Raw genomic sequence first — 21,631 nt, 5'->3', positions numbered from 1 at the left:
ACACAAGCTCAGATTTTTTTTCTGCAAGTTCTCACATTGTACTCTACAAGTTCTCACATCAGGTTTTACACGCTCTCACATTTTGCACCATATCTACCTTCATAGCTACTGACTCCAATAATGATTGGACTATCAAAATATAAAAGTAATGCATCCTGATTACTTTCTGTTACTTTTGGATTACCTTAATATCAAATGCAATGCAAATTAAAACAAGAGAACATAACAACAAGATGTGTTTTACTTAAGTATATGTAACAATGTAACCTTAGAGAAGTAGAAACCAAGATACTTTATATCAAAATGGAGTAACATAGTTTAAACATGCTGTTTAAACTTAATACATTATTCAAAAGCCAACTATATTTGTGTAATAAATTGGGTGTCCATGCACTGCATTAAAAAATAAATGTATTTAAAATAAAGAAGAATTAAAGTAGTCTAAATATAAACCTTAAAGAAAATTCATTCAGTATGTCTACCTATAATATATCCATATTTATTCCAAATGTATTATAACACTGTTATCCTTTAAGTCATCTCGTTACATGTAATCTGTTACTCCCCAAGCCTTAGTGTGTGTGTGTGTTTGAGGATTTTCCAGGGTAAATTCCAAGAGTCCACGCATACACACACACACACACACACACACACACACACACACACACACACACACACACACACACACACACACACACACACACACACACACACACACACACACACGCACACACACACACACACCTTTATACTGATTGGCATGTCAAGATCTGTGGTTTTGTACAGTAAAACCTCAGGAGCAGACTCACCATATAAACACACACACTCAAACACACACATAGCTGTGTACACACATGTGGTACACAACACAGAGGCTCAGTTATTAACACTGAACTTATCTACCTGAATGTTTACTTCTTTAAATTATAATATTTTTTATTTTAAATACAATATCCATGCCTTTATATAATATTTTCAATATTTTTCTCTATCTATTCTATACTTTGCTGTAACAATGTAATGTTAAAAGGAATTCTGATTTCTTCCCCTTTAATACTCCCCTGTTGCTGTCCCACACTGCCCTCTCTCCTCTCCTGTGCCCTGCAGGTTATAATATTTATCCCACCTCTCAGTTGTTTGACGTGGGGTTTATTCCTGGCTCTGGGTGGCCTGAGCTGAGCCGAGGCTCCTGGTGCTTTCTGGCTCTTACATCCAGAGGACACTGTTTTATCCCCGTCACACTATGCAGCTGTGCTTCCTACAGTTCAGCAGGCAGTACGACGGGGCTGAGGTTGCTTGTGACTTTTATTACTGTTTTTATTCATAGAGGCTCATGACAGCGCCAGGTTTAAGAAAATAATAATGGGCTGAGCTGTATCATAGCTTACTGAGTTTCAGACAGTTCATGACAGTTACTATATTTTAGAATTAAATAAAATGAAAGACACAAAAATATATGTGTACATTTTTTGATATACAGATAAAGTTAGAATGTTCAATACCAATATAAAAATAATATTTGATAAAAAAATAAGAAGTGAAACAAAAAATGTAAATGGTAAGTGGACTGTATTTATATTGTGCTTCATCCAGCCTTTACACCCCCTCAGAGAGTTTACATACTACAAGTCATTCACCCTTTCACACCTCATTCATACAGAGCAAGCTAACATTCACACACACTCACACACAGTTGGCCATGGGGGGCAACTTGCCCAACGATACATCGACATGTTGAGTGCAAAGGCTGGGATCACACGCTCAACTGACAGAGGATTATTATATATTCAATACAATGTATAAATATCCAAACATTTGGACTACCTATGTTGCAAATGTATTATCTTTTCAATTTACACACGGCATCTATTGCACGTCTGTCCGTCCTGGGAGAGGGATCCCTCCTCTGTTGCTCTCCCTGAGGTTTCTCCCATTTTTCCCTTTAAACTGTGGGTTTTCTCCGGAAGTTTTTCCTTGTACGATGTGAGGGTCTAAGGACAGAGGGTCTAAGGACAGAGGGTGTCGTATTGTCATACTGATATTCTGTACACACTGTGAAGTCCACTGAGACAAATGTAACATTTGTGATATTGGGCTATATAAATAAACATTGATTGATTGATTGATATCCCTCTAACTTACTTTATTATAAAGGTAGATGCATACGTCCCACTCCGCTGTGATACTTCTGCACAGTGATACTGTTGGTAGGCGTAGTTTGGCAGAGAGAAAGTAGTTCCTACATCATACTGCTCACAACAAGGCCTGGGTTTTATCTTAAATAACTGCATCAACATTTGTGAAAACAGACATCACAAGCGACCTTCTATCGCCCTACAGTTGAGAGCGTCCTCACATACTGCATCTCTGCTTGGTATGCAGGGTGCTCGGCTGCCGACAGGAAGGCTCTGCAGAGGGTCATTAACACGGCCCAGAGGATTATTGGCTGCCCTCCCTGGAAGACATCACCAGCTCTCGCTGCCTCAGGAGGACCAGCTCCATCCTGAAGGACTCATCCCACCCAGCCCGTCATGTGTTCGACCTGCTGCCCTCGGCCCGGCGCTACCGTTCACTGAAAGCCCGCACCTCCAGATTCACAAACAGGTTCTTCCCATGGGCCATTAGGACATTAAACACACACAAATAACTCCCCATATCCCCACTGTGCAATGGTCTGTCTCTATGTATACACTGTAATATTTATCATACATATTTGATCATAATTCTATTTTATTCATTTATTTATTAATCCTGGTCATCTACATGACCATCCGAAGCTGTGTGCGCTACTTGCTGGTCGTAACTCTCAGACCTTTTAATCTGTGTTTTAAAGATGTCTGTTTTTAAAGCACTCGCTGGAGTAGTGACTATAAATCTCGTTTTATTCTGTACAATGACAATAAAAGCTTTTGAATTTGAATTGCTCTTTAGTATTATTTTGGCAGTCTTTTGGCATCACCTGCCAAGTACCATCTACAGTAGCTCCTTAATATTGGAGAGGAGGCAGACACACCTATTGCCGATATATCTAACACTATGCAGCTCACATCAAAAGAATATAAACTGATAACTGTCCCTTTAACTTCCAGCAACAGTTTATTCAACAGGCAAAAGTTTATAAAAGGAGTACGATGGAGGGAATCACGCTGAAAGTGATTCCACTTTATACTACTGCACCTTTCCTGTACTCAGGCTTTAGGAGTAAAAGATGACATGTAACAGGATTAGGATAGAAACAAAAAGGTAACTGTATTCCCTTACAGTTACACTTTAAAAAGACTAATCTGCTTTATGGTTTTCACTTTCTTTGATTCATTTGTTCTGTTTTTAATTCAGCAGGTGAACCTATATGTCCATAAAATAGTGTGTGAGCTTAACTGTGTATTAAACTAAAACGGAGCATTTCCTGTCAGCTCAGATTTGATTTCTGCTCTAACTGTAGTCTGTGCTCATGTGTGTCATTGTTGGTGTATAGCAGAGGCGTCCAAACTGTTCTCACTGAGGGCCACATACAGAAATATATACAAAGGGCTGGGCCTGTCACTAGAGGTGAGGTATATTGCCTGTGTGTGTGTGTGTGTGTGTGTGTGTGTGTGTGTGTGTGTGTTGTGTGTGTGTGTGTGTGTGTGTGTGTGTGTGTGTGTGTGTGTGTGTGTGTGTGTGTGTGTGTGTGTGTGTGTGTGTGTGTGTGTGTGTCCTGGGCTACAGTAGTGTGTATCTAAACAAAGGCATGGCTCCTGGAGTCTCCACCCTCTCTTCAGAGCTGCTCGCCCACGCCCAGGCCCTGTCTGAGTCCAATGGCCGAGGTTTAGTGACACGTGCACAGTCACACGTCTCAGAGAGCATATGGGCACAGGGCCGGAAGAATGACCACTGATGAGGGTTCAGTACTGCCAGAATATCCACGCACACACACTACCTTATCTAGAGATCATGCAGCTATATTTGATGAGGTCAGGCATGATGGAGCTCATGTTGATGCTGGGAGCGTCGGCCCTCTTTATACCTGTTCAACTGAATAGTGGGCTAAACCAGGTTTAGTCAAATGTTCATATTTTGTCAGCTAATATATGTGCCATATTCTTCTACATCTATTTCCTTGGAAAACTAACTGTTGATAGATCCAAAAAAGGAAAAGTCAAAATCAAAATAGAGGGTATGATTCTTAGTGTAAAGATTCCTTTGCTTTTACTACCAACAATGCTAAGTTTATGCTTGATATATTGGGAGAAATTAGCAAAACCACAGCAAAATATTTTGCTGACACATGCATCAATAAAAAACTTAAATAATTGTATTTAAATGTTATCTTTGAATTTGTGCTTACTTAATCCGCAAAATAGACCTAGTTAATCAAAAATGATTTGTCAAATTACCTCAAAAACTAAGAACATTTCTGAGGAACTCCAAACATTGAAGGTATCTAGAACTTTTTTGGCAAATGTAGGTTTGCACGACTTCTGTGTTTGCAGTGTGTCTGATAGATGAAGTGCATAACCTTTTATCAGTATGTATACATGTATACACATGCTCCACTCACTCAGACTCCCAGAGTGCACCTGTCAGAGCAGCTGGCCTCACTGAGCGGGACAGATTTACACCGTCAACCATTTACAGCTATTACAATGCCTCCCTCTAAAAAATGCAAACGCCTCGTCAGATTCATAGGCGGCCATGAATTTAGCCCCCCCCCACACACACACCTGCCTGTCATGCACAGAGCTGCATAAACATTTATGCAGCAGTATTTTTTTAAAGGCCATCTGGCAGTGTCTTGTAAATCTGCCCGCTGCTTTGATGTCTTATCTATGTGTGTGTGTGTGTGTGTGTGTGTGTGTGGTGTGTTGTGTGTGTGTGTGTGTTGTGTGTGTGTGTGTGGTGTGTGTGTGTGTGTGTGTGGTGTGTGTGTGTGTGTGTGTGTGTGTGTGTGTGTGTGTGTGTGTGTGTGTGTGTGTGTTGTTTATGGTCACTTCTCTTGGATCTACTCATAGAACTGTATAGATTTAAAGTTCCACCCTTCATATAAATAATTGTTGGCAAAGAAATATACATTTGTACAGAAGTCCCAGGGCAAGCAAGAGACAAAACCGGTGCTGTCTATTTTCTATGTCTGATTGGCTTTCGGGTTCATGTTTGTTGTTGTAATATTTATTTCCGCCACAAGAGGCTGAACTGTCCTCTACACAGTGTTCTAAATGGGATCTAAGATAGCTATTTAAAACAGAAAGACACGTCAGTGAAGTTACAAAACTTGCTAAGTAAGTTTGCATAATTTTGTCCATGCATAGCCATTGTTTTCCCATAATTAGTGGAAAGCTGACAAAATGCAGGTTAAATCATAGTTAGGTAGCCGATGTGTCATCACCAGTCATGCATTCTATTGGAGTGCCCTTGAGCAAGACACTAAATCTCTTACCTAATGACAGTTTAGATTTTACTGAAGGGACCTTCTCCATTTAAAAAACATTCCCCTGAAAACCACAGATAATGAAAATGTTGCTTTAATTGTCCCTTTCCAATTGGAAGGTAAATGAAAGTCAATAACATGAATAAGTTAAAACAATGTAAATGTATTGTGTTCCAGAGCCACAGTGACAATGTGTGTGTGATAACTGCCTCCTCAGGCCTATCGCCTCCTCAACAGATTTGTTAAACGCTGTTTGGGTAACGCAGAGAGCCTCAGTGATTTACAAGCCTGTGAGTGTTTTAGTGATGGTTGGTGCAGGTCAAGGTAATGATCATAAATAGAGGCGCTGCAAAGGAGAGGAGGTGAAGGAGGAGGAGGGCGGGGGCAGAAAGAACAAGTGCAAGAGGGGGGTTGGACTTCATAAGTCAAAGGACCGGTTTGTATTCAAACCGTATGCTCAATGGTTCCCTAATGTACAGAACCCTGTGTTGGCGCCCAAGAAGAGGTGGAAGAAGTACCAGAGTGTAGCAATACTCTGTTACAGTAAAAGTCACATTTTTTAGCACATTTTGCAGTAAAAATGTTCCTCAAGTGAAAGTAGAAAAGTATTCTCATCAAAATATAGTTAAAGTAGCGACAGTAAAAGTAGTCGTTGTGCAGATTGATCCATTTCAGAATAATATGATATGTTTTATAATGATTGATCATGAAAGTGTTCTCAAAGCTGGTAAAGGTGCAGCTAGTTTGAAGTACTTTGTATACTGCAGGGTAGCTGGTGGATTTACTCCAGGTGGAACTAAAGTCTGATTCAACACTTGATTATATTTTACATCATTCATCCAGATCTGTGAAGTAACTAAAGGGATTAAATACATGTAGTGGAGTAGAAGTACATCATGTACCTCTGAACTGTAGAGGAGAAGAAGAACAAAGTACCATAACATGGAAATACGTAGTTAAGTAGAGTCCCTAAAAATTGTACTACAGTACTTGAGTAAATGTACTTAGTTACTTCCCCCCTCTGCCCACAAACATCTGTGACAGTAGGTGGTGGGCTCAATGGCAACTCTGGAATTGTTTACTTTGTGGTAAAAACATCTGTTAACACTCTTGACTTGAACCACGCCACACGCCATCTCTTAGTGACACGTTTATGGAATAATCTGTAGCAGAATACGTTAGAACTGAATCTGAAGTCTTTGTATTTAGGCTGTTCACAAGTTCCAATTCAGCCTGTTTATATGTGTTTACTAAGTGGAAATGTATGCGTACCAAAATGAAAAGTTGCACCTCACAAACTAGTTATTTTGAGATTATTGTTAACTAAATGTTTTTTCCTGTTCAAATAGTAGCAAACAATTGAAACTGTATTATCAGTAACAGTCAGCCCAATAGATGGGGTCAGAAAGGCCTGCTACAGCAGGGAGTCAGTTGTATTATCAATTCACATGGTTGACGATCAAAAGACCCAATAGAAGACGATGACTCTGACCATTAGTAACTTCAGTAGGCCACAACAATCCACAGTATACACAAACTACTGTCAGTCAGGAGGGCGTACCCATGCATTATAACGACAATATCAAAGCTTATTTCAAGGTTTAGACAGTTGCTTGTCTGTTGAATCTGTCCTTCTCCAGTCATTACAATGATTACAATCAGTAAAGACAACATCCTATACAATATACGACAAACTTTGATTCTTCTTATTCTTCAAAAATGAATCAAAGGGGAAATGTCCCAACGTCGACTGTAAGTTAACAAGACAGAGAATGTACAGCCAAGCTAGTGAGGATAGGTACAGCCAGTTGATGCCAGCATTATAGTGTGCTAACATTCCGTTATTAGTACTACAAACAATTACAATTATATTTGATATGTATATTATAATATGTAACTGGTGTGTGGTGAATGTTTTGCCAGGTGAGAAGTCAGATGATCACTACGGTCTCTGAGCTTTAACTCCTGCACCATGCATGTTTGATTTGTCCAAATCCTGGATGTTGACATATATCAGAGTGTGTGTGACCTAGAGGCAAAATCAACCTCTGGGGACCTTGAATATCTGTACCAATTAGAGTCAAGGTCAACCCAATGGGGACACTGGTGAAAAGTTCAGTAGATCACCAAAGTAATGTGTGGACATGACATAGTAAACCAGTAGAACATGAGATATTTCAGTGCTTTTTTTATTTGTCATAATGTTATGTGTGTTGACCATAGTTGTATAGTGGCCAAAAAGGCAAATCATGCAAAACACTTTTTCACTGAAACATGCAGAGGACTTTCTTAAATGTATCCATTACAGTAAAGACAAAGTGACTACATGAACAGATTTAGCTAAATGCATCACGCCAGACAGGCAAACACACACACACTCTCACACCCACATTCACACATACTCAGACTTAGCTATGGTCTGTGTTATTGTACCCAGAAGCCCTTGAGACAGACTCACCCTGTAAAATACACACACATTCTGATAGGATTGTGCACCAGCAGCTTTCTGTTTGCTCATGTTACTCATGTTCCTCTTGTATTGGCTGCTTTGAACAGATGACCAGCCGAACTGAACTGAACTTCCCCTCTATCGTTTATGACTGCACAACCTAAAACTGGAAGGAAGAATCTGTGCACGAGACACTTTCAACTGCTAGGTGTCTTGACATTTCTTTAGAAGTTATGCATATCATATTTACAGTTTTTACATCATTTTATCAGACTTCAAGTATGTTCAGCTTGCCTTCCAGGAAGTGAACAGTTTGTGCAGAAGAGGAAAAAGGACAGTGATGAATTACACACTCCTCTCATGTTCGCCTGCTCTCCCAAACCTCCCCCCTGCTGAGATCATTCATTACAAACACTGCTTTTGTGGAGTATGGGAAACGTTTGCGTCTTATAAACAAAAAAAGGCCTCGTAAATGTTCTGCCCTCACTAGAATCATGTTGATCCTCCCTCTGCTTAAAGGCGCGACTGGGCCCTCGTGTGGATGCAAATAACATTACACTGATGTGTGAGGAATCAACTTGAGCAAACTATATTGGCATCAGCGGAAGAGAAGTTCAGAATGCTATAGAAAGTGACTAAAACTAGAAATGGTGAGTGTATTACACCAATCTTAGCACCCTTCATGGCTTCCCTAACCACATTAGATCAGACTTTGGGCTACCACTATGGTAGCGTAGCATTTATGCATTACATTAATGCACACTTTACGAACAGTACCTTGTTTTTATTTATTTTAAGCATTGTGAGTCCTGCAAACCCTCCGAATATGTTGCACATTCACAAAGGTCTTTTAATATATATACAGCTTTCCATTTTTCATAAGAATTCTGCACATATTTTATTTTGTTATTCCGAGTATTTTTTTCATATTATACTCTAGGTAATTTTTGGATATATCTATAATTCATGTAAATATTTCTATATATTTTAATGTTATAATAAAATGTATAATTGTATTATTTAGTTTTTGTTTTTCTTACAATTTATCTTCTTTTACTTTGTTTATGTATGCACCGTGTACACCAAGGCAAATTCCTCATGTGTAAACTTGGCAATAAACCTGGTTTTGATTCTGATTCACTAAAGACTCCAAGGTATCCAAGGGGAAATCCCCTTCTTGAAAGTCTGAGCCATCCTGCAGGCTGCAAGAACTCCTTGTAGTTGTTATTATTATTATTATTATAATAATAATAAGCTCTATTTGTATAGCACCTATCATAAAATAATTGCAGTCCAAAGTGCTTCACAGTAGACAGTTGACATCTCTTAAAATAGTCATCAAAAATGGATATCACATAGAATAGAGTTACCAGTAAAATACATACAAATAAACATGAAACATAAAGAGCATAGAATAGAAATACAAAAAATAGAATAAAAGTTACAACACTAAAAAAGTGCATTAAAAGGAGGTTACTGCAAATCCACATGGTGATTACGCATCGAAATAAAGGCAGCGATGGGATGAGAATAAAAATGCTAACACCAAATCAGCTGACAGTTTGAAATGCATCAGAGTGCAGCAGAGAAATTGCAGCAGAGAGCAGGTGCTAAAAGGCTAAATTGTACCAATACGTTTTTAGCTTTTTTTTTCAAGACTTCCACTGAGCAGGCTTCCCTGATACTTGTTTTGTATTTAAAAACACATGATATGCTGATATGGTATACTGCAGTACTGAACTACCAATCATCACAGTACTTCACGTATATATATTTGATCCACATTAACAAATGACTATACTGAACTGCTCTCACATGTATAAAAACAGGATAAAATCATAACTATAATAATATAATAATGTGAAAAGATCCATTCTGCATAACGAGTACCTTTACTTTTGATACTTTAACTAAATTGTTATGCAATGTTTTCGCACTTTCAGTAAAGTAACATTTTACTTCAGCGGACTATTATAAGATTATAGTGTTTGTACTTACTTAAAGTGGACCTATCATGCTATATTTGAACAATATATTGTAGGGCCATACATATATAAAGTATGTAAATATAGTTTTTTTTTCAAAATACCAAACAGATCCTGCATTTTAGCCATGCCTCATTTCGCTCTTTCCAGCCCTGTTTTTGCAGGGGGCTGATTCTGTGAGCTGCAGCTGACCACGCCCCCCTGCAGGAGAGGGGAGCGTGCTTTGAGATCAGCTGCTGGGCTGTCAGAAGAGGGGGAGGAAAAGAGATCTCCGTCCTCCGTGTTTTATTCTTATATTCTTATATTGAGTCATTATTCATTTGTTTTAAAGCTCAATAAATAACAAAGAAGACCTCTGACCGGCACTTTTCTAATTTTGTCTGTAAGATTTAAACTTTAACAGACATGTTGACCGGCGAACACAAATCTAACTGAAACTCTGCCGCACGGTCCCCTCGTTCCTTGGAAGAGGCAGAGAGGTGGGTGTTTGTCATCTGCTGGTGGACTACCGGAGAGAATTACAGTGCTTGCCTCAACGGGGAGGGATTGCATTGAATTACAGCAGCAGGAGCAAACGCTTGCCTCGGGGAGGGAGAAAAAGAGCCACAGCAGAGAATAAACAGAAGGGCAACCTTGGCAACCATGCAAGGGAAGTCTTCTTCGCTGCTTTTGTGGCAGACTACAGCGCCACTTACAGGCCTGGCATATGTACTACAGCGTCTCCAGCGCTTTCGAGCGGCCGTGGCCGGCCGTGGCCCAACCTCTCATTCCCCTGATAGGTGGAGAGTTGGCCATATAGGCGGAGCTCCTCGTTCCTGACATCAGATAATTTTCAAATCTGTATCAGTTCCGTTGCAGCCCCTTTTTTAGAGATTTGGGTATGGAGGAAAATAGAAAGGGTTGTGTTTTCTGACACTTGGTGAGTTCCCTGGAACACCGGGGACACATATTCATGCATAAAAGACGTACAAAAGTGCATTTTGCATGATAGGTCCCCTTTAAGTAAAGGATCTCAGTACTTCTTCCAACACCGGATATTTGCATCTCTTTTTGGTCCTTTTTGCATTTCTTAGTGGTTGTTTTGTGTCTCTGTACGGAGCCCCTAAAGGTTCATGGAAAAAATAAAGTATCTCGTGCGCACGATTTACTTTCTCGTGCGCACGTCGAGATACTTTCTTATGGTGAGACCAGGGGCGTTTCCTGGACCTGGAAACATTCAGGGATTAGCCCACAGTTCATTAAGGTACATTAAGGTACTGGGCGCTACAGTGGAATTTTCTACTGCAACACTCCCCACACGCACATGCACAGTACACCTGCGACTGTTACAATGGAGGCTCGATAATCAGCTCACGGCATATAGGCAGGGGTAAAGTGCTATTTTTATAAGTGGGGGGCGGACCTAGCCTCCTCTAGGGATGTTCTCACCTTCTCTACGGGGGTCCGGGGGGATGCTCCCCCGTTAAAAGCATCAATCTGGTGCACATTGAGAGCAAAATTAAGAGATATGGATACATCTTTCAACACCCATATGAAACAGAACTGTAAACAGATGTTCTTTTTCTTTATGAATATTTTACAAATCACTCCCCGTTGACTGTGTAATGTAAGGTAGCTTCTAGCTTCATGTCGAACACTGACAGTAAGTCAACATTTTCCAGAGAGCTTTCTTTGAAATCACCGGGTAACGCTAAAAAACACAACATTTATATTGTATGACAAAGTGTTTATTTAATATCTCTGGCTAGCTATTACCCAGGGGGCAAAACTCAATTTTTCAGGAAATCAGACATGTAATGTTGTAAAAGGTTGTCCACCAGAAAGGATATCTAGGACCTTCAAGGATCACAATCTGGGTGGACAACCCGGTCAACTAGCTACTGGAAAGCTACAGTGAGCGTCCAAACAATGCAACCCCTATATGAAAAAAAGTCAACAATTCTGTCTGGATCAGATGCCATCATTCTCTTTCTGATTGAATATCTCTGTGACAGTTCATGGTAAAGACAAACTGAGCCAACCTATTGAAAGAGCAGAAAATAAGCTTTCAGGTGATGCCTTGGTTAAGCCTGTTCTCAATAAGGCCACTAGATGGCGCTGTGCATTTTTTGTCCCTCCAAAGCGAAATCCATTTCAAGCAATGCACTTGTGGTCCTCTGGATTGTTTGCTGTGTTGAAAATGGGTAAATATACTTAAAAGATTATTTCTATATAACATATTGAAGGGTTTACATTAATATACATAAGGTTTGCTGCCGATGCTATGTTGCATTGATTCAATGTTTACAGATTTTCCAGCAAGTGAGAGGAACCTTTTACAACATTCCATGTCTGTAAAATGACTTGGGTATATAGCTACTTCGGTTTAGCTTACCCGCGCGATTCAAAGTAATGTCAACGTAGCTGTAATTTATGATTTGCTTACATGTTCGCATAACTTGAAAGTTTACTGACATTTACATACCTTGTTCACCTGGCTCGAGTGGTGGCTCTGGGGTTGTTGTGTGAGCCACCACTTGAGAATTGTCGTCTTTTTAATAAAAAGTGTTCTTATGTCCATCTTCAAAAACTCTGTGTGTTTTTTTTACAAGTGTGTGGTTGCATTCTAGTCACTTTGCTCAGCGCTACCGCTTGTTACAACTTTTATTTGCCGTACTCGTTGCTCGGGTTGATCCCGCCCCTGCCCCCGCCTCCGACGTAAGCGTGACGTACGCGGTTCTTGCTACTAGACCGACCATTTTTTGGAGCTTGGTAAGAACCGGTTTTCAGGGAAAAGAGCCGGCTCCGCTGCGGTGTGAACAGGAAAAAACGGTGCTTATCAGGCTCTAGCTCCGAACCGGCCCTGGGACCACGTTGGTGTGAAAGGGGCATGTGTGTGTGTGTGTTTGTGCATTTGTTTTCAGAAGATATTATGATACTGGCGTTTGTTCCGGTGTATTCCGACAGCATTTACATCGAGATTAAGATTACATTTGAGAATACACATGGAGTTAGTGTTAGAAATTAAAATCAATGTTGGTATGGCGTAATTTGAATTAAATACACTATTTAATTTAAATCAGTTTTATTCTGAAAAACCGGAAGTTCACTAACTATTAACTTAATACTTTTATTCTGACAATTATTCATTTCCGGTTAGCATTAGCATGTGGCGAAATGCTGCATTTTCAAACCGTGAATCAAAGGTGAAATGACATGTGATGTTGTACACCGAGCACACTGGGTTTAGCACTCGTTTATTACCGCTGAATAACGTTTATTAGGAAATGTTTAAATAACCACAGAGACCAGAATGATATAATTTAACAACAGAAAAAGGCAGAAATTGCATTGGACCCGCCCCCCGACGACGCCGGCCAATAGGAGAAGACCTCCGATGACAACAGGAAGAGCATGCCAAGGATTGACCTCTTGCTACCGGGTGACCTGGACTGACCGGGCGGATGAGGAGAGCGCCTCCACTCGCACATTTCATTTTGTACTGTACACCACCGCATCTTTTGTGTAATTAAATGCTGTTAACTTTTATAAGCTTCCCTTGACTCTTTTCAGTCTCTCCTGCCTTCGGGGTTATAGAATACACTAACATTAGCCAGATGTGTGTAAATTACTGTTCATGATAATTTGAAAACAAATGCCGGTGTCGGAGTCCAGCGGCGCCGGATTCATTTCAGAAGTGGGGGGGGCCAAAAAGTGCGTGTGTATGTGATGGTCAAAGAAATGCTAAATCTAAAGGCACTAGCGGAGTGGTAATCACTCTGCCTCTGGCTACAGGCATGGCCTTATCCACCATTGAGGTCACCGAGGTCCGGACCTCGGTAATTTTTTCAAGGTGTATATAATAAAAGTCGTGAAATAACTGCACATAATTAACAGGGTTCCTTGTAGGTAGTGGGGGTGCTGCAAAACTACATAGCCTGTATTAAAGCAAACAGAAGAAGACAACATTAATTTATGCACTTTTTTTGAACACACTTTGAAAATTAGACTTTTCGTGGCTGTCCAGGAGGCTTGGGCACTTTTTCCAGTTATTAACTCCGGTATTTACAAAGCTCTCATCTCCACATTTGGAGAAAGTTACAAGCCGTTTGACAGCATTAAATCTGCATATTTCACAGAAGGCTCGTTTAGTGGTTTTGCAAAGAATTAACCACTCTCTGTTTTTGTACCATTCTGCATTGAAGTACCTTCTCTTTGCCCAAACAATCTAGCGGTCTCCTTTTTCTACAATTAGCTGTGCAGCTTTACCCGTCTCAATGTCCCGACAACAAACCTCCACGTAGTCGGAACCAGCCTGTTTCGGTTCAACGATGCCGGTGGTTTTGACAGTCTCAGTGGTCGCAGAGCTGCTGCTTTGGGGTTCATCTGGCTGCACTGGTTCTAGGGTTGAAGGGCCAGGCTCCGGAGTTGTGGATGTCAGGGGTGTGAGTGTGACATTGAAGTTGTTGAAGTTCAGTTTTGTTTGACTGTATTTGATTTAATTATGCGCTGGTTCTTCTGACATGTTTGCGATATCAAGGCTGACACAAACCAACGTAACAAAGAGACAAATCTAAGCTTTTTTATTGGTTGTAATGTAGGCTACATGGATACATTTGAATGGAGTAACAATGTCCTCTTTGATTGGAATACAATTTACATATTCTTCCTGTTATGTGTGCCTGCTTTATTTTACCTAATGCAATATATGAGCCTCTGTCGCTGCCTGTAGCTAATGAGATTGTATTATCATCTTTGCAAAAATAACAAAATATACACAGCTAGATCAGATCGCGTTCTTTTTAGATGTGATTGCGTTCTTTTTAGATGCGACTTCAGAGTAGAGGGGAATTCTTGAAACGGGATGTACAGTGTTCCGCGGCTGCGAAAATGTGGGGCAGGGCTGTAAAGTGGGGGGGCCAATGGCCCCCCTGCTTCCGGTGCCCCTGTGTCGGACACACACATACAACGCACACACACACACACACACAGCGGAGCTGAGCAGAGCACAAACACACACATCATGTAGCTCCGAATAATGGTCGAAGACTTGACTGATGATATGAATTTATTGAAATCTCCAATATAAACGTAAGAGCTTGTGCCTCTTCGGGGGGTGCTAACACTTAAACATCAACTTTATCGCTTACTTTATATGTAGATATTACTTTTCTCCGTTAATCTCCACTCCTTTTCTCCGTCACGTTGTTTCCATAGCAACAACAACTTCCTGTCAACAGTGTAAACTCGCCTTCAAAATAAAAGCATCTAAATAAAACAGGAAGTGAACCTGAATTACATTTAAGACATATAACTGCAACGAAAGTAACAAAAACAATGTAATATCCTTTTCAGTTTCACAGAACACAAATTGGGTTATTTACACATCATGCGCCCTGGTGACCGGACATCTCCTTCATAAAACGAGTAATATGGGGAATAATCGGGCAGTTCGATGTGTGCAGAGGTGTGTGTGTGTGTGTGTGTGTGTGTGTGTGTGTGTGTGTGTGTGTGTGTGTGTGTGTGTGTGTGTGTGTGTGTGTGTGTGTGTCTCTGTGTGTGTGGTTAAAACGTAGCAGCCTCGATCTCTATTCAGCTGTTCTAATGAAGGTAAACACAGTGAAGGCGGTGCGTAAAAGACACAGCTCTCTGTGCGCAGATAGCAGATACTGTGAGAGTCACGGACATGAATTCATAGATCAAGGCAGACTGGTTCACAGTCTCTCCTGTTTTGCGAATCCGGTGCTTAAACAAATAGCTCTACACCTCTGGCCGAAATGTCCCTAAAATGAAGTCCGAGTTTGAAATATATCTCGAATAATTTATGCACTGCCATTTCTCCACATACACATAACAGTCGGCAAACGGTTGCCTCCGGGAGGGTATGTATTCCTGGCATTGACATTTAGTCGTTTTCACTCGCTACCGCTCCTGTTGTCGCTTATCTGTTTTTATCGTTGTGTGTACGCAATGTCAAATCGGAAGTTTCTTACGATCGCCAAACTCTGCTGGATATAGGTGTTTCGGTGGCACGATCACTTTCGGATCGATCGGCACAGTGGAGTTATCACCGTACCCTGCGTCCCCAAGTACCAGAGGTAATCTGGTCAACAACCTGTTGCTTCCCCCAAACATGGAGAGCAAGACGGAGGGGAAGGCCGGCCGGAGTTGCGGTAAAGTTTCGCAAGCTGACTAAATGCCGCTCCCCATCTATACTGTGCACCATCTCCATGACAGCTGGCCCCAGGGTGAGGCCGCCACGCCTCCGTCCTATTCTCCCGGCATCAACATCCCACCTACCCGCATTTGCCCCTGTCAAACGACAATTCACAAAACTCACCAGTGTGGCTTCAGTGTCCGCATCGAGGGCCGGGGGGCTCTGGAAATCGACCATCGGCTCGTTTTGGCGTGGCTCCTGTGTCCGGCTGCCTGCGCTCCCTGCCTCGAGCCACGAAGATAGGAAGAGCCGGCTCTGACTCCGTATCCTTTTGTTTGTTGAACGCCAGATCCATTGCAAACAAATCCTTTGTGTTAAATGACTTCGTCGTCTCAAGAGAGCTGGATTTTATGCTTGTTTCGGAGTCCTGGCAGAGAGCCGGGGGAGTTTTCCTCCTTGAACGAACTTTGTCCCCCAGGCTACAGCTACTCCTGTGCTCCTTGGCTCACCGGCCGAGGAGGAGGACTTGCCGCGTTCCACAGAGACTGCTTCTCCACCAACATGGTGAGCACTGGATCCTGTGCTAATAACAAAAGTGGGTCGCTCAAACCCGTTTTATTATATTTTAATTTACCGCCCTCCAGGCAAGAATGGCTCTTTTTTATCCGATCTTGGTGACTTACTAACCTCCATCATCCGCTATGAAAGAGTTCTTCTGTGCGGGGATTTTAACATTCATGTAAATGACTGCTCAGACGAATTTGCCAGTGATTTCCTTAATGTCACCGAATCTTTTAACTTCTGTCAACATGTGTCTGGCCCAACGCATAACAAAGGTAACACATATGGATCTCATGTTCACAATTGGTCTGAATATCAGAAGAGCTATCTTTTTCCGACCATAAAGGTGTACGATTTATCATGTCCTTAGACAACGTTTATGTTCAGGGGAAGCGAGTAAAAACCTCGCGTCTCCATCTGAAGGACCTTTACTGTGATTATAACAATTTGGTAAAAAATGCCCGGGCTACCTATTTTTCTAACCTCATCTCCTCTAGTAAGCACAACCCCAGAGTACTATTTAAAACCATACATACCATTGTAAACCCATCCACCCCCTCAGTTCCTATTTATTCAAATGACGACTGCAACTGTTTTCTCACTTTTTTTGTAAACAAGGTAGCTGATGTGAGGTCGAGCATTGGTTTTTACATATAGAGCTGTCCGTGGCCCAGCCTACATTAACGACCTTATCCACCCTCACAGCACAACCCGGGCCCTGAGGTATGAAACGAAAATATTTTATCCGCTAGCCATTAGCTGTCAGTCATCGTTAGCTGCTAGCCGTTGCTAGCCGTTAGTCGTCGTTGTTAGCCGTTAGCTGTCATTGTTAGCTGTTAGCCGTTGTTAGCCGTTAGCTGTTATTGTCAGCCGTCGTTGTTAGCCGTTAGCTGCTAGCCGTTGTCGACGGCCGTTAGCCGTTATTCTATGTCGTCGGCCCCGGAGTCTCTGCTAGGCGGCGTGCCTCGACCAGGGAAGGTGCCGCTGCGTGTCGGGGCCAGCACCTCGGGGGTAAAACGCCGGGCGGCCAGGAAGAACCGGTCAGCTTCTTTGGCTAAAGCGTGGGGCTCCACACTAGCCGTGTTAGCGAGTGCAGTCTGGACATGCAGCCGCATATCCCGAATAAACAGTTCCATGAAAAAGAAGTCGGGCTCTTCCGTACCTAGCAGGTCGTGTATCGTCTCCATGTGGTCGGAAGGCTTGCTGTCTCCCAGTGCCGAAACGATAAGGGAATGGCGAGCGATGCCCTCGGTCATTCCGCGGAGGGCGCTCCGAGCCTCAGTCCGCGTGCACGAGGCAGCCACGGACGTCTCCAAAAATCTCCGGCAGCTTGGAAAAACGGCGTTTCTAGCCATGTTCGGTCCAGTCTCGGAAAATTCTGTGAGACTTATGTCAGGGTCACCAATGTAGTGCAGAGAGAAGGGAGTCGGAGGCGGTGTTATGAAGGTACAAAGCTGGCTTTATTGAGCAGCAGAAATGCACATGTTGTCGGGTCGGAGCCCGGGAAGAGAAGAGAGAGAAGAAAGGAGGGCACAGGCAACACACTCTTACTCCATAATCGTCCAGGAGCGACGTTTGGTCAGGGTCCCGTGGCGTGCAGTTGTGACGCTCCTAGGCTCCTTCAGCTTCATAAAGGGACGCAATCAGCTTTCAACTGATTGCAATGTATTCCCATCTGCGGTGGGATTTGACGCTCATGGAAGCACTGCATTCGTTTGTGTCTCCTGCCCTTAAAGGCAATGTGAGCGTCCATTCCCATTGGATAACGGAGAATTGTACACCCGGAAGTAAGTATTCTCTTTACTGTCGATTGATTTTACAGTGATATCTGCACTACTCATCGACTAAAAAACACCAGATTATCCTTATTAATTACACAACATTGATTGGTTTAAATTGTGTGCAATGCTTTTGTATTTTTCCCCTTGGATTCGGAGAAACAAATATTTTTTCGGAGTAAAGGATGGCAGAAGACACTACACTACCCAGAATCCCCAGCTATCGTTTAGGACTACACCATGTGCTCTGTTTGACAAACCCCGTGATTAGTTCTCAAGCTCTGTGATTGGTTGACCTCCAACTGCATTCCATATGAAAAAAACGTTTCGTAAAAGATAAAATCATACTTTATTCAGCAGTGCTTGCTTTACTCTTTGAAAGTCATCACATGAATGCATTGTAATAAATGGTTCGGCTGCATTAAATATATTACACATCTGTCGTAGTTCTTTATTTTTATTTATCTACAGAGATCGGGCTCAGAATAGACCGAAAACGATTCTTTTACCGTTCAGTTTGAATTTCACAATAAAGTTAGTAGTAATATTTTGTTTTGATATTATTGTTTTTTATTATCTTTTCTGTGTTGCTGTGGGTTTTTTCCATCGCTTTTGTGTTACAAATATCAAAACAATAACTAAATATATCAGTCGTAAACTAAACCAGAAACAGCAGTATATTTTATTTTGTTAACACTGTAAGCTTGACAGCTTTTTAACCCAAACCACCTACTGGTTAAAGCACGTTATTACATGTTTAGAGTAATGCAATGCAGGTAGATTGTGTTGCTTTTTAATGACTGTTTAAAATGCCTTTTTCTTAATGTTTTTTATTATTATTAACTACTTGTTACTTGTTGCTAGGGACGCTGCTATCGATATTATTTCTGTTATGTTGTGTAACTGTTTAATGGTGTTATCTTTATTGCTACCGCCTTCCTCGTCAATGTGTTGGTCCACAGCGCAAACGTATTAATTTAACAAAATCTGCATCTAAAATTGTGGCATAAATAGCCTACGTTATTTTCCCCTGTGCAATTCTCCATTTACTCAACAATAACACATAATTATCCTTGTGTTTATGTATTTGTTTAATTAATAAACACAAATTGGACCGAGGACCGACCGAGGGTCGGAGCAGCTCATTTGCTTTAGAGAATATTACTCCCGGAAGTAAGTATTCTCTCCGCTTCGCTTGACAAACCCCGTGATTGGAGAGTGTGCTCCGAGGGTTCCGCCGAGCGTCGAACAACACTTGAAATGGGATGGAACCACGGCAGACTGTCCAAAACTGGATTTGAACGGGTCCACCGCGTCCCCCCCTCCCCCACCCTGTCCCCAGAACTACACATGCTGGCTATTGTGTTTCGCAACATGTTTTCTATCTATGGCACGTCTCTACTGGGAGTTGTAGTTTTAAAAGACGTTTTCGTATTTCCCATAATAAGAAGTTGCCAGTATTAAACTGTATACATCCCTGGAGGTTTAGGGGATAGGAAACACTCACATTTAAAACATATAATTAATAAATGGGTGAAAATTGCTTGTGCCCATAATGGGCAGCATTAATATATATACACACATGCCAGCTAAGGTCAGAAGAGCTGTTGTTCATTGATAACATTACATTACATTAATTGATAAGCCTGAAACATGCACTTGTCAAGATTCAGAGGCAAATTTTGCAAATATGGCAGTAGCCATCGATCAGCTTAAGATAAGATATACTTTATTGATCCCAAGTTGGAAACATTTGCGTTACATCAGCATGTGTAAAAGTTGTAAATATGCAGTGGTGTTTATTTACATCATTTAGTATAATCACATAAATTCTGTGTTTTATATATAACAATTCTGTGTTCATTATTTATTGATTGTTCAGTACCTGACAAGGCTGGAGATGAAATATCTACATACATCTTATAAGAGTATAATACATATGTATAATATCAGTTAAAATAAGTGTTTCAACATAGTTAACATTTCTGGAGGTATACACACATATTGATAGATGTCTTGTAATGCACTATTGAGGAACCTGCGACCCAAGTTTTTCATTCAATGCATAACTACACCGTTTGTGAATATGATATGTCAATAAACCTTAGAAAATCTTGAAATCTTGAAAGGGATGTGCAAAATAGTCATTATATACAGTCTTTAACCATTAGTAGAGAATAACGAGTAATGAATATACTTTATAGGGATCCTATTAATATCTAATAATAAAAATAATGAAATTCAATAACATGCTTTAACCACTAGGTGTCCCTTTATATCAGCTGTGCACCTTTATGGTGTAAATACAGCCTATCTACCAATTGGATCAAATATAAAAGTCAGCCGAATTAGTGTTGATACTGCAAGGAGACGTATTGTGTGAAAAGAAATGTAAGATGTTGTTTAATGGCTGATAGCTTGCACATCTTCCGGCGCAAACTGAAAACTCATCTCTTTCGACTCCACTTCGAGCGTTAGAACGATTAACGAAGCACTTTTATACCAATAAAGGACTGGATTACCTAAAGCCAGTTGAGTAGCACTTGAAATGTTTGGCTCTATGAAACCTGATATACTTATATGATTCTGTTTTCTTCAAGGTTGTGTCTTCCTGGTCGAATGTACTTATTGTAAGTCGCTTTGGACAAAAGCGTCAGCTAAATGCAATGTAATAATGTAATAATATATTTATGATCCACGTCACGTTTTCAGTGTTGGTGGTTTGTCTAGAAGTCTTCTCATAAGGGCTCTATAAATAGAGAACTACGGCAGATATGTAATATTTAATGCAGCCGAACCGTGTATTACAATGCCGTTATGTGATGACTTTCAAAGAGAAAAGCAAGCACACTCGGAATAAAGTATTATTATTTATTTTTTTAAATGTTTTCGGTCTGTTTCCGGTATTTGTTAATGACGATGTGCTGTGAGATGTGAGACTGGAATTGCACAGGGGAAAATAACGTATCTTTAGATGTGGATTTTGTTAAACTAATGCTGTAATATTTGCGCTGTGGATGTTGACGGGGAAGGGGGTAGCAATAAAGATAACACCATTAAACAGTTATACAACATAACAGAAATAATATCGATAGCAGCGTCCCTCGCAACCACCTTGGTAACAATGAAAACGTTCTATGGACGCAATTTCCTGAAGTATTCTTCGTAATAACTAGCAAACTAAAGATCATGTACATCCACTGCACACATAATCTGAAATAACAACTTATATTTCTCGCATCAAATGACATCAAAACGCATTTTAATGGCCAAACTAACTTTAAAATAGGCATTTTCCACCGAGAATAAAACGAA

Source organism: Gymnodraco acuticeps, unplaced genomic scaffold, assembly GCF_902827175.1.
Source record: "Gymnodraco acuticeps unplaced genomic scaffold, fGymAcu1.1, whole genome shotgun sequence".
NCBI lineage: Eukaryota > Metazoa > Chordata > Actinopteri > Perciformes > Bathydraconidae > Gymnodraco > Gymnodraco acuticeps.
The sequence above is the reverse complement of the archived record's forward strand: the minus strand, read 5'-3'. Positions refer to the sequence as shown.